The 15,049-nt window shown below is 40.9% G+C and overlaps 1 protein-coding gene across 7 annotated transcripts in view; it reads right to left on the reverse strand.

Moving 5' to 3' along the window:
- The window catches only part of ENOX1 (ecto-NOX disulfide-thiol exchanger 1), a 487,830-nt gene that overhangs the window by 459,992 nt on the left and 12,789 nt on the right, over nucleotides 1-15,049 (reverse strand). For all 7 annotated transcript variants that reach the window (XM_058670707.1, XM_058670708.1, XM_058670710.1 and 4 more), the window contains exon 2: nucleotides 7,252-7,319. The gene's annotated coding sequence lies outside the window, so the exon portion shown is untranslated. The remainder of the gene's footprint in view (nucleotides 1-7,251; nucleotides 7,320-15,049) is intronic.

Genomic DNA, 15,049 nt, shown 5'->3' on the forward strand with positions numbered 1-15,049 from the left:
ATAGGGCTTAAACTCAAGTTCTGAAGAACAATGTTAATTGTCATTTCATCCAGAAAAGGCTATAAAAAAAATCAGATCAAGAATGATCAATTGATTGGGGGAATAAAACGCATTTCATGCAGACTAAAGCTGTTGGCATCCTAAGAAAAAGCTCTTCTGTTGTATTCTGTTTCTCAAAAGAGCAGATCATAAAGATGTTGACAATTTTAAACACTGCTTTGGTTCAGAATAACTTCATGAAAAGTAAAATGTCTTCTTTTTTTTTTTCAGTGATGGTCAGGTTTTAAAGCCAGACTCTCATAGAGGTGAAGAATCATTACTGAAATAACTTCAGATAAAACAACTTTGCTACTGTGCACCTAAAACTCCCTTGTCCCTAGCATCATACATAGTGTTGAAATAACTGTCTTTTATAACACAGTTTTGATAGTGCAAAGTTTTAAGGAGTGTAACCGTAGCCTGAAACAGAATTGACTTTAATTGGATAGACACAGATAGAAGAGCAAGAATTCCAAGCAGCACATTGCACACGTTCAAAAACAGGATGACACAATAAAGAGACAAACCCTGGGAGTCTGGGGGAAGTCCAGTGTGGATGAGTGGCTGAGGAAGTCTGAATACAGAAGGTGTTCAAAGCCACAGAGCATGAATAAACTTTGAAGTACAATGACTACAACTTTGTGGGCAAAGAGAGTGAAGTTCTCTGAATAGGGAGTAATGTTATCAAAGCGGTATTTCAAAAATCATAATCTACCAGTGCTGTACAGGGTAGCAAATTTGGTCACAGCAAACAGTTAAGATACTAAATATTCCAGATTTCCAAGGCCACACGCAGTGTGAAAAGTACAAGAACTCACTTTAGAGCAAGAATCAATGAAACAGAGCAGCCTACCTTCACAGTGCTCTACAGACAGGCAGTCAAGTAAAAGGGATGGGATGGAACTAGTGCTGATAAAAGCATTTACACTGAAGCAGCTTTTAAACTAAAGCTATAATACCCTTTAGTTTTCATTTGAGGAAATACTTCCTGAGTAGCCACAATACACAGTACGTGCAGTCTTATAATTTGTCTGATTATCCAGTAAGCAAATAGAAGAAATCCCAGTTAATTGATTTCACAGACTGATTGATATTTTTCTGAAAGAACAACACATTGATTTTTTTATAGACAGTAGTACTAATTCTTCCATCGTGTCCCTCTCAGTGCACAGTCCGATCGACTTCAGAGACAACTCAATACACAAGCAGAAGGCAGGCATTAAGAGAACAAGGTCCATTAGGCCAAATATTGCCTCAATTATTTTAATTCCATTATTCCTGTTCATATTACTCCTTTAATCAATATTTCTTTTCAGTTATTCATGTTTACCCTTTTCAAAATCTCAAGTAATAGGATTATGGTCTTTTGAGCTCAGTGGCACCAGAGTTTCATAAATATATTTCTGATTTTGTGATTGTCTCCAGATCTGTAACTGGAAAGCCTCAAATTGAATCAAGTTTTCCAGAGGCCATTTCATACAATGATGCACAGCTCTTAATGCAATGCAGTGCTCTTACCTGCTATGCCATCTGTCACTCACTGCCAAAGATAGTCCCATATGCCTTCACAGATTTCTAGGTGTCTTCTCCTCATGTCTAACTCTCAGGTAGGCTTAACTGGATTTTGGCTAAAATGACTCTCTTCCATATATTTTCCTGCCTTTTGTTTAATCTAATCCTTCTACCTTCACTGACAATTATTCTGCCCTGCAAGAGTTTCATCTGGACACTACATTAACCACTGTCTCTGCATATGACAGTTAATCAATCCCTCAGTTCCACCTCTGTAACAGCCTTACAAATTAAAGGAGCTCGGTTTCCCTCCATCCATTTAACAAACATCAATGCAATGTCTCTTAACTGTAAGAAGCTGTTCTTTTGGCACAGACAGGAGACATAATAGGTACACTACCTTTCTCCTCAACACATGGCAGTCCTTCTGAGATTGTTACAAAAATAACCTGCCATACAAAGGGGCACAGAGAAATTATGATATGAAGACTCCACAGAAAGTAAAGAGGTGGACTCACCCATGAGTAGAGAAAGTTTCATACAGGATACGAATTTCAGGGAGATCTTGGGGGATGCTGGATCTTTCAAATGGCAGCGAAGAGAGGCAAGTTGATAAATTGTGTGTGAGAAGCAAAGCAGACAAACCTGGCTGAGCAAATGATTTAACAGAGTAAATAAAAAAGGCTTGCCTTCCACTGTGAAGCAGGGAGGCCAGGCTTGCTCACTTGCCCTATCTTCCTTCTTTCCTTTCATTCTTTCAAATATAAACCAAAAAATTACAAATAAAAAAAGACACAGCCAAGCAATGCCTAAGGGAATGAATTGAAAGAATGAGAAAGATTTGGAACAAACTCTTTCACACAAACTTCGGAAGAAATCCACCCTGCTGACACCACAGCTTTGACTGAGGACTTCCAAAACTGCAAGATGGTAAAATTCAATTGAAGCTGAGCTGGGCTGGAGAAAAGCATTTATTTAATTCAGTCATCTTACAACATGTGGGATACAATGAAGGCACTGCCGCTCAAAGGCACAAGGCAAAGGAAGGCTCAACAATGTGTGAAAAATGCTTTCTTTTTAAAATATTTATTAACTTGAAACAGTTACAGAGACAGAGGGAAAGACAGATCTTCCATCCACTAGCTCATTTGCTAGACAGCTAAAATGGCTGGGACTGGGCCAGGCTGAAGCCAGGAGCTTCAATCAGGTCTCCCATGTGAGTGGCAGAGATTCAAGCTCTTGGACTATCCTCCACTGCTTTCCCAGGCCATAGCAGGCAGCTGGATCACAAATGGAGCCGCCGGGAAGCAAACTGGTGCCATATGGAATGCCTGCATTGCATGTGGCGGCTTTCTCTGTAGCACCACAACATCAGCCCCAACAGGAAAGAACTTTGAATTCTGCTTTCTTGCAGAGCTCTTCTAGTGCCATATCCCTTTTGCCACTTCATGCTTTCACATCATCCAAACAAGAAAAAACACACCTGTGTCCTCACATCCCACGGAACCCTTTCTCTGCACCATGCCCTCAGCCTCTCCTTTTTAATTCTTTCAGCCTCCATCCTGAGGCCATCTTCATGGCATACACTAAATGCCCCCGCTTACTGAGTTGCAGTGTGTCTCACACGCAAAAAATACTTAGGACAAAGTTCTGGCAGGGTGATGATTTGGGCATGATGCTTTCCCATCCAAAGCCTAACATCTTTCAGAGTAATGTTTTGGCATATACCAGGATACATGAATGCATGACTGAATGAGTGAGCCAAAGAGTAAGCATACGAAATAGCCCAACAAAAGAAAAACAATAAAGAAAATCCTAGAAAAGGATATTTGTGAATACAAAGGTAAAGGAAATTAAAAAGGTGAATTACAGAAAATTAAGAGCAACAGGACACTACCCAGCTCATACCCAGCTCCTACCCCTACCAGTCTTATCACCAGTCCCCATCACTTTCTGTCATCAGTACATAAACTTGTGGATTAAAGTGAAACACCAAAGGAACCATCAGAGTTAGACAAATAACAAAGCAAACAAATATTTGTATTTTTATCTTACTCATGTACAACAACTTTCTGGGGGAAAAAAAAACCTGATAGGATTTTGATTCCAGGTATAATGTGTCTAATTAGAATACTTTCTAGAACATCATAAATACACTGTAATTTCAGAGATCTAAAAATGCTACTGTGTTAAGTATTAACTAAGAGAATACAAGAATCATTTCCTGCTTTTTAAGATCAGAGTTTAGCAGTAAATATATATAGTATCAATTCCATGAAAGCCTTAAATCTGAGTTTTCAGAAGTCTCAGGTTACTGAAATTGCTAACAGGAATTAAAGAGAAGATGCAGTAACAATAGCTAGTGTTCAATACCCATGGTACTAAAGCTTTATTTTCTAATCATAGAGACATATCAGATACAACACACATACACACAAACTAAGTTATCAACGCAATACTCGGAGGCTGTTATAACTTTAGCAGTGAACACTGTAGAGTGCCTGGCCAGCTATCGCAGAATGTAACTGGTCACTGGGCTCTGCCTACAGGTGGCAAAGGGCTATCCCACTGAAACGCTGATTCAATGATTATGTCAAAACAACAAGTTCATTGTTTTAACTTTAATAAAGCCTTACGGATAGGCTCACAAACCAAACGAGTATGTAGATGGAAAGTTATAAAAGGTCTCTAATCGAGAAGCAGCTCTTGGCAAAGATGGAAAAGAAACCTAAGAGATGCAGGCACCAGAATGAAGTTATACATGCATGCATGGCACGTGGGCAAACTGTGCCTGCACCCATCACACGCACCATAAATATCTGCTGCTTGATTTACCAATTTCCTTAGGAATCATGTCAGTGTGAAAGATACTAAAATAGATTTTTATTTTCAACTGCCTGTTACCATCTTACAAATCCAATGCTAAATTGATATTACACATGGTTGTGGGACAGCCTACAGCCTACTCCCTGGTATAGGATAGTTTCTGGCAAGGAGAAGACCCTGGAGAGTATGCAAGTAACCTTTGCAGATGCTAAAGCCCATCACATGGTCAATATCCATACCTTGGCCAGCCTTCTCACAGCAGCTCCATCCAAGCCCCAGCACACAAGCCATGAGGCCACAAGGCTCCCAAACTGGCCACCTTAGTTCCAGGAAAAAATGTCCCCCTGACCTTTGTATCCTCCCAAAAGTTGTTCTTTGGGTGTTGAAAAGGTCATTGTTCCCTGAAAGTAACAGCAGCCAGGGCCAGAAAACATCAAACCAGCAAGATCTACAGTTCCCCCACATAACCATCCCTAAAGAACAAATACTTTGAGCTCGGCGTGGTGGCCTAGCATGTACCAGGATCCCATATGGGCGCTGGTTCTAATCCTGGAGGTCCGCTTCCCATCTAGCTTCCTGCTTGTGGCCTGGGAAAGTAGTCAAAGGATGGCCCAAAGCCTTGAGACCCTGCACCCATGTGGAAGAACCAGATGAGCTCCTGGCTCTTGGCTTCAGACTGGCGCAACTCCAGCCACTGTGGTCACTTGGGAAGGAATCACTGGACGGAAGATCTTCCTCTCTGTCTCTCCTCCTCTCTCTATATATCTGACTTTGCAATAAAAATAAATAAATCTTAAAAAAAGAAAGAACAAATACTTAGGGACCACCTGAACACCAGTGTCCCAACACTTCATCATCAACACCTAAGCCTGAACACTCTAAAGGTGACATCCAACAACATGGAGCTAGGGAAGCAGAGAGAAGAAAAACGACACCACTGAGGGCAGATCTGTTTCAGGGCAGCATTTGCACATTAAAGCTAGGAAACAGAACGTTAAATTTAATAAGTGCAAAGTGATGCAGCTGGAAACAAAGAATGGCTTGGCTAAGTATGATTTAAATGGCATTGAATTAGCTGAAAAGATATCTTGATGTACTGATGGAGACAGCATGTAAATTAGCAGTTCAACTTGCAATGCCAGCAGAGAAGGCAGGACTGGCTCATGTAGGGGGGACTACGTTTTGTAAAAACCTTGCTTGCTATTACTGTTACAATAAAAGATTGTACCCAATTTAGGCTGTTGTTTAACTCAGACTATGCTGAGACCATGAGTTCACCTAGGACTACAGACTCTGCCTAACACTTACCTCCTGCTGGTCAATGCACTTCGCTTTAGCAAATTAAGTTTGACCACAGCCATTATGGTATTTGCCATCCACTAATTCAACAAATATTAAGCCGCAGGGTCTGTCCTATACATTTCATGAAGCACCAAGAGGAATAAAGTCCTCTTTCCTTAGTTTTATGAGTTAAACTGTACACCCTGAGATTATGTGGAAGTCCTTAACTCTGTACATGTGAATGTGCCTACTTGGAAATAGAGATCAAGTTAGAATGAGGTTATTAGGGTAGACCCTAACAAAATATGCTTAGTGTTCCTATACAATTCAATAACTGGACAAAGGCAACCATAGAAGTAAGATGAGCTAAAGACACAGAGGGACAGCCATTGTGGCACAACCTGGTTGTGACTTAGGGGGCCCATGTCCCATATCTGAGTGCCTACATTCAACTCCTGCCTACACTTCTGGTCCAGCTTCCCACTAATGTGCATGCCCTCTTAGAGGTAGTAGACAATGATGGCTCAAGAACTTGTGCCACGCATGTGTGGTGGCTACAGCCTGACACAATCCTAGCTACTTCAGGCATCTTGGGAGTAAACTGGTGCATGAAAAAATTCTCTAGTTCTCTCTCTCTCTCCTCCCTCTTATTTTCAAATATAAGCCAAAAATTACAAATAAAAAATACACAGCCAAGAAATGCCTAAGGGAACTACAAAGAGGGAGAAAGACTTGGAACAAGCTCTTCCTAATAAACTCAGAGGAACCCACCCTGCTGAAATCATAGCTTTGGACTTGGGGCCTCCAAAACCAGGAGATGGTAAAATTCAGTTTCTAGTACTTTGTTAAGGTATTTAGAGGAAACGGATATAGACTGACTCAGAGGCAAGCCTAAAATAACGGGCTAACAGATCTAGTATGTGTCTAACAAGAGAGGCTTTGGCTCTGTTAACAGGGCCATGATCAATCACCAGATGACAGATCCCTACCATCTGCATCAGTTCCATAAGGCCCCACAAAGAAAAAGATGATTTATACCCTAATAAGAAGCTGACCCAATGGGGAATGCTTAATCCTCCAAGAGTATAATTAGGGGAAAAGCAGAAGCAATAAAGGTTAATGGAAAATTAATCCTAGTGATCTAGTAGGGGAAATCCAAAATGGTGGTACATGTACTTACATAAAAAGAAAATATAAAGGAATTACGGAAGGACAACTTAAGATAAGGGAGGTAGTAAGACTTTAATTAAAGGTCTTTAGTATTTGCATATTTACCTAAGTGCTGGAGAGATAAAAACCTTCTGACAGGTAACAGAGATGAACAATAGTAATAATTCTGTATTTATTCTATAGACGTTAAAACAGGATAGCAAATGGCCAGCTGTTCCTTGTGGTTCATAGAGCTCCTTGCCTAGGCACTTTGCAGCTGCCCGTCAAACACATTACAGTTCAATGAGGTCTCCAGCCACACACCTCACTGAGTACAGCACACATAACAGGTTCGCAGCTCTCAACCCATCAGTGCTCATGCGATGACAAACCACCTATCAGTAATCCTGCCTGTCATTTGTGCTGCACACATCATCCTTTTACCTGAGCATGATGTGTTTTCTCTCTCCTCCACGTGGTATAAACAGGATATCACGGCAGCTGCAAAACACCTGTAAAATAAAGGTCATCTTGTTAGAAAAAAAATTCAAATATCACCTTTGGAGAACAGACTGAACATCTGTAAGCAGATGCAAGGCTTCTGAGCAGTGCCCTTTACATTTCTAGCCATTCCAACTGGATGCCCTTGGAGAAGGTCTTTGCACAGTGCTAACCTGCCCACAGTCGATAAATGTGAAGGTTTCATCATAAACACAGCCTTTGAACTGTCAATCTTCCAAACAGTATTTCAGCTTTAGAAGTATTCCTTGCTGCTAACGAAGCTCTGCAAGGGTCAATGCTAGGGCTGGAGGCAGGGCCTTCCAAACCTGAAAACAAGCAAAGCTGTGAGTCAACTAAGTATAGAATAACCTACAGGGACATTCTACAACAGTTTAGAGAGTTGACCCGTATCACATGTGGCATTTTTAAGGAGGAGAAACTCTTAAAACTCTTCAATCTGAAGTAGGAATGGACACAGGTTTTCTCCTGGAAAATCCAGTGTTCTGCAAACACAGTGCAACTATACAGTTTTGCACACAAAATCCCACCTTTATTTGCTAGAAACTATTTCTCAACTTTGTTTTCTCAGACAGTGGCCATGGGATATCAAGACTACCTTCACAGGGAGCCTAAAATGAACCTGAGAGTCTATCTGACCCCTGCAACAGAATTCACATTCAAACAAGTTCCTTGAATGAGTCCAAGGAACAAATATTAACTTCTGAGGACTGATGCCTAAGCTTATGGTCACCAACGTGTGTGTGTGTGTATATATAAATGCATTTCATTTTATAACATCGTTTTATAGGCTCTGATGGTTGCCAATGTTATAAGAAATAGGTTGTGGAAAACTTCAAGAGTGTACTTTGGCATCTAGAAGCTAATGGAATCACAATTCCTTTATTATGTAAGTTACAAATTTCTTATTTAAAATGCTTGGTATATGAAGTATTTCAAATAATGAAGATTTTTGGATTTTGACACATCTACACAGACTTAACTGCTTAGCATCGCTACCCTAAACCTAAAATCCAAAATGCTCTGAAATCCAAAAGTCATGTTGATGTTCAAACTGTTTCTAATTTTAGATTTCCAAATGAAGGATGTTTAACCTATAGTTGCATGAATCTAGGAAATAATATTCCACTAAATATTGCACAAAAATTCCTGCTGTCAGTATATTCCATGTCTTTTCTAGCACATTGAGAATAATTGATAACTAATCTCTAAAAGCATAACCCTTTCCAGGAAAATTTATTTTATACTCCTTATGGGCCAGCATTTTACACATTATACTAGACATCACCCATTCCCTAACACATGATCAATGAGAGCTCTATCCACCAGGACAAAACTCAAGGCATGGCATGGCAGCTGTGATGGAGAAGGGTCAGCTCAGGAAGCAAGGTTGGGGGAGTGCTTTGACATACACTTAGAAGTCTCTGACTCAGATTTGCAATGTCGGGAAAGCATACTGAACTGCCTTCTGAAAAAAAGAAAAGTAGAGAACTTTCAAGAAGCTTATAGACAGGTAGAGTAAGTATGGTGTTGGGTTACGATAAGTAACCAGGCCAGCCATAAAAGACTTAACCACCTTACTTGAAAGAAAAAATACTGGAATTGTGGGGGCTTTGGCTACTTTGAAGATGTGTGTATATGAGCTACACATGTGGCAATCCTAAGGAGAAATTTACAGAGTAGACTGGGATATGGCAATCTCATACATATCTCTGACTTGAAGAAAACGAAATTGGTTTTCTTTAGGAGTCTAAGTCTTTTTTTATTTCCTTTTTTTTTTTTAAACCTTCATACCTATTCATAAGGAGGAGTGGCAAACAGAAATGCAAGCAGCACTGACTCAGAATTCGGCTGCACACGACAAAGGAGTAGGGATAACAAAACCGGTCCACCACATTTGCTATTTGATCTCATTCAGTATCATTGAAACTGCAACCAGCAAATACACGGGCCATAAAGAGAACTGCACTAAGGCTGATACAAACGTCAGAAAAAATGTCTTTGGCAAGAGATGCTGGCTATTTGGCAGATGCAACACTGAGAGCAACTCACGGCTCTCACTGTGACTAAAGAGAGCATTCCCTCCCTGGGACCATCTCATCTTCTTTCATTTAAATAGTTCTTATCCAGTCTCCTTCCCTCTCCCTTCTTCTTGGGATATATCTGAGTCATTTTACAATTTCCTTGCCATCTCCAGGTGCCCTCAATATCTACTATACTATCTTCTTCCGCTTTCAATAGGCCTGCTTTTGCACACACTCCCTTTGTGTAGAGTAGATAGGGGAAGATAATCAAACCTCTCCACTCTTTTTCATTGTTCTTTTCCCCCTTTTCTTCACCAACCAGTCCACATTTTTATTCTCCTCTTCTAGGTTGTCTTTGCTTTCCCAAAGCTGAAGCTTTGCTATCACTATGCAGCCAGTCCTATCAGCATAGAGCTCAGAATGATAGAAAAACTGCAACATTTCTCTACATTCCTTTCTGATACTCATAACACTCCGAACCTGCTCCTAGATCCACAGTTGGTCAGGGATGAGATGGTGGGGAACACATTTTTTTTTAAGTGCAAGTTTCCTAACCTATCATTTTTCACAAAATTCCTGAATATTCAACTAGTCAGCTACTGTGCTAAAAGTGACGAAGAAATAAAACACATCAGGCAGTTACACTCTATCCTTGGAATTCCCTAACTCCATTTCCTCTAGTTCACCACGAAACCAACCATTTCATTCATCTTCCCCTCTTTGTAGAGATCTCTGGATGCCTCCTGAAACTGAAACATTCTTCCTTGCCAGAATAAGCAGCAAAGATTTCCCAGAGTCCTTCTAGACAAGGACACAAAGCAGCCCACCAAAAGCCTCATTTAATGCCCCATCAGGAAGCCTTACAAGTTACACCTTAATAAATAAAGGAAGATTATTGTAAGATAAAAAATGCCTGGTGCCATTTCCACACAAAATACATTTATGGAGAATTCCACAGAGTAGTCTGCAATATGGCAATCTCATACAGATCTTCGACTTGGAGAAAATTAAATTGATTTCCTTTGGAATCTCAGTCTTTTTACTTACAACCTATGACCTACCAGCAAAACTCATAAAAGACAAATCTGGTATGCCCACCTTTTCAGTCTATTCCCTAAACATATTCTGTGCTTTTGCAATATAGTACTTAACAAACATTCCTGAATTAGCTGATGAATGAATGAATGAGATCAAGTGATCAACTAACTTACCAAAGAAGACTTAAAGCACAATAGAATAAAGTAATTCCAGAAAAACACTATCCACACAAGTGTGCACTGGGAAACCTCTTAGGTTTTTGGCACTATCACCTAATCATCAGATCAACAGACACCTAGAATGCAAAGAATCACTTCTGTGGCAAGCACACTTAGCCGACAGATATGACAGCTCACATTCTAACAACAAGTAAGAAAACAGAAAACTCTACATAGCAGACAACAGTTCAAGAAACATAGTGTGCCTCAGACAAATTAGTTAATTCTTTCATTTATTTCTATGATTCTTTATTTATATGCTCTTACAAAAAGTCCCTTCACACCACTCTACTTCCTTAAATGTTTCTGGGTCTTAATAGTGAAGTGAGGAATCAACCATAGGCCAGCAAGATTTCCTAGGCAAGCAGGAAGTAACTTCCACAGAACTGTCACTCAACTGTTCAGCCACAAGGGGTCCAGATATGGAGAAGAGGGAAAGGATGGCAAGTTGGACTGCAACTGCACAGAACCCTAAGAATCCCCACCTGTGCGAATTCATCATCAAATTCAAGGGTCAGGTTAGCCAATCTTTTAATGTCAACAGTAGGAGTTACATAAAAGAGCTAACAATGGAAATTTGTTATATTTCGCTCTGGATCGCTTATTTATGTAAAAAAAAGACTGTACTACATTATATATTATCAAAAGTGTTTGGGCCCGGCAGCGTGGCCTAGCGGCTGAAGTCCTCGCCTTGAAAGCCCCGGGATCCCATATGGGCGCCGGTTCTAATCCCGGCAGCTCCACTTCCCATCCAGCTCCCTGCTTGTGGCCTGGGAAAGCAGTTGAGGACGGCCTAAAGCTTTGGGACCCTGCACCCATGTGGGAGACCTGGTTCCTGGCATCGGATCGGTGCAGCACCGGCCTGCTGCGGCTCACTTGGGGAGTGAAACATTGGATGGAAGATCTTCTCTCTGTCTCTCCTCCTCTCTGTATATCCGGCTTTCCAATAATAATAATAATAAAAAAAAAAAAAAACAGAAAAAAAAAAAGTGTTCTAAAATTAGAATTTCATTTAAGCTCAGAAACCAAGAGATTCTCTTTAATGTTAATGTCATTAATATCATTGAGGAATTATCATCACCCTTACAGAAGAAAACTTTAAAAAATAAGAACATATTTACTCACTTACCTAAAAGGAAGAGATAGAGATAGTGAAATCAATCTTCCATCCACTGGTTCAATCTGCAAATGGCCACAATGGCTGGGGCTGAGTCAGGCAGTAAGTTGAGTGCCTAAGGCATCCATTCATGTATCCCACTGGGTACAGGTGTCAAAATACTTTGCCCCATCTTCTTCTGCTTTCCCAGAGGCATTAGTAGGGAGCTAGATCACAAGAGAAATATCTGTGCAACAATGCTGGTACCGTGAAACAGAACTCTTTGGCACTGGTGTTGTGGCACAGCCAGTAGGAACCACAGCCTTTGACACTGACATCCCAGTTGGGTGCAGGTTTGTGTTATGGCTGCTCTACTTCTGATCCAGCTCCATGCTAATTGCCTTCAAAAAGAAGCAGAAGGCAGCCCAAGTATTTGGTACCCTGACACTCATGTGGGTCACCTGGATGGAACTCTTGGCTCCTGGCTTTGGCCTGGCCCAAATCTGGCCTTTACAACCATTTCAGGAGTGAGACAGTGAATAGGGAAGAATAAGAGAACTTTTTAGAAATCTACCGGGGGCCAAGTTGAGTAGCTTAGCAGCTGAAATCCTTGCTTTGCATGAGCTGGAACCCCATATGGGAGCCAGTTAGTATCTCTTCCCCTCCCTTCCCTTCCCTTCCTTTCCAGCTCCCTGCTTGTGGCCTGCCCATTGATGCGGCTACTTGGAGAGTGCACCAGCAGGCGGAAGATCTTTCTGTCTCTCCTTCTCTCTTCAAATCTGACTTTCCAATAAAAATAAATCATTTTAAAAAAGGAAGGAAAAATAAAAGAAAAAAACCTGCTAGGCTGGCATGATGGCCTAGTGGCTAAATCCTCACCTTGCATGAGCCTTGATCCCATGTGAGCACCAGTTTGTGTCCAAACTGCTCAATTTTTCATGTAGCTCCCTAATTGTGGCCTGGGAAAGCAGCAGAGATGCATAGGGTCTTGGGACCCTGTGCATACGTGGAGACCCAGAGGAGGCTCTTGGCTTCTAGCTTCTGACCAGCTCAGCTCCATCCTTTGCAGCCACTTAGGGAGTGAACCAATTGATAGAGGTTCTTTCTCTGTGTCTCTCCTTCTCTCTGTATATATGCCTTTCCAACAAAAATATATTAAATAGATAAATAAATAAATCTGCCCAATCTGTTGTATGGACTGAGCCTCCTGTTTACTTTCAACTCCACTGCTCCCTCAGACCTGAACTGGTTTCAACAAATGCCTCACACTCACCTCAGAAAAGGAACTGACACTTTGAAAAAACAACTGGCCATTCTAGAATGTATGTGTGTATTTGAATTTACATTTCACTCTGGTAAAATATCTAAAACCCATCAGTGGAAAGGAAAAAAAAAATACTAATGGGCTTCAGAGTGCACAACCCCAAAATACAGAACTTAGGCATTTAAGAAAAGAGCAAAAGCTGGAAAGTCTCTCTCACCTTCTCATATCCTTCTCCCCTAAAGCAGGCTCATCAAGGTTGGGAAGACTTTTAATGTGCCGCTGAAACAGATCCCATGTCTTTCATGTAAGAGGTACGCTGCCTACATACAAAAAAAAAGAAGCCCAAGACACAGGATACCAAGAAGAACTTTAAAAAAAATGGGCCTCAACCCCCGATCTTTGCCACTCACTTTCTCCAATTCTTTCTCCTTCCTTATCATTTCACACACAAAAAGCTAAGTTTAGTTGTTTCTATAGGTTTGCATTTCCTTGAAAGGGTTCCCTTGTCACATAAAACTTACATTAAGTAAATTTGTATGATTTTTCTCTTACTAATCTCTCTTTTGTCAGAAGGGTCACCTTAAGCAACCTGGGATGAAAGAAGAAAAGGGTTGGCCTAGTGATGCAGTGTCATCATCTCACCTGGGCACCAGTTCAAGTCTCAGCTACCCCACACAGAATCCAGCTTCCTGCTAATGTTTCTGGGAAAGCAGCAGAGGATGTCTCAAGCCCTTGGCCCCTGCACCCATGTGGGAGACCTGGAAGAAGTTCTCTTGCCTCCTGACTTCAGCCTGGCCTAGCCCTTGCCACTACAGTCATTTCGGGAGTCACTCGGGGAGTGAACCACCAGATGGAGGATCTCTCTGTCTCTCCCCCTCTGGGACTCTGCCTTTCAAATAAATAAAATGAGTATTTTAAAAGAAAAACTAAAAAAAGAAAAGATAGTTTTCTTGTACTACATAATCCCTAGGTACAACATTACTATGTTTGAATTCCATGAAGACTCAAATTTGTTATAATTCAACAGAGTTTTCCAATAACAGAAAAGGTAGTATGCTTAAACCTCTTTACATCTGTATTTTATTTTCAGGTATCCAAGGCCATGCTTTCCTAGTCACATAAAAATCGCAAGTCTGTGTTTCTGCTATTAAGTATCATTATAAATCATCATCAGGAAGAAACAATTAGTTGACACTTGCATTCACCACCTCAAGTCATCCAGCTGAATTTTTGCATAAGGATATTGGAAAATGGTGGCTGGCAGTGGAAGGATGTGTGTCATCTTCCAAAGGAAATTGAGGGCTGTTTCTCTGCACCATAGCTTTTCCAGATCAATTCCCTGTTCAGTTTCACAATCACTTCAGTGTCTCTAGAGTTCCTCTATTCTCAATAAATTACTGCCTACTGGGAGGATTTTTAAAAATGCCTCCTTTCACATTTGAGTGCATGTACACATTAGGTTCTTTTCTCATTTGATTTCTAACAAACAGTCCCTGACTTAATGTTGGTCTGACTTCTGGTTTTTCACCTTCACAATGCTGTACGAAGGCAACACACATTCAATGGAAACTACACTTCAAATTTTGAATTTGGATCTTTGCCTAGGCAGGGGATATGTGGTCTGATCCTTTCTGGTGATGCTGAGTGGCTCAGCAACAAAAGCCGCCAGTCAGGCTTGCTTTCTGAGAGGAAAAGTTTATAGCGTGCTGTCGCTAGACTGTGATCTTCCATATATTAGATGTGTTAAGTGCATCTTCAACTTAACATCTTCTCCTTACAGTGAGTTTATCAGGATGTTTCCTTACCATAAGTGGAGAAACATTCATAACCAAACAGTACTTACCCAACAAGATTAACAGAACATAAACAGATTAAGGAAGGAAATAATCCTAGCCACCACTTCCACTACATCCCTAAAAGATAGAATGCAGGGGCCAGCGTTGTGGTGTAACTAGAGCAGCTGGCATCTGTGATGTAACAGTATCCTATACAAGTGCCAGTTCGAGTCCTGGCTGCTCCACTTCTGATCCAGCTCCCTACTAAAGCATCTGGGAAAGCAGTAGGAGATGGTCCAAGTTCTCGG

Source organism: Ochotona princeps, chromosome 12 (genome assembly GCF_030435755.1).
Source record: "Ochotona princeps isolate mOchPri1 chromosome 12, mOchPri1.hap1, whole genome shotgun sequence".
In the NCBI taxonomy this organism is placed as follows: domain Eukaryota; kingdom Metazoa; phylum Chordata; class Mammalia; order Lagomorpha; family Ochotonidae; genus Ochotona; species Ochotona princeps.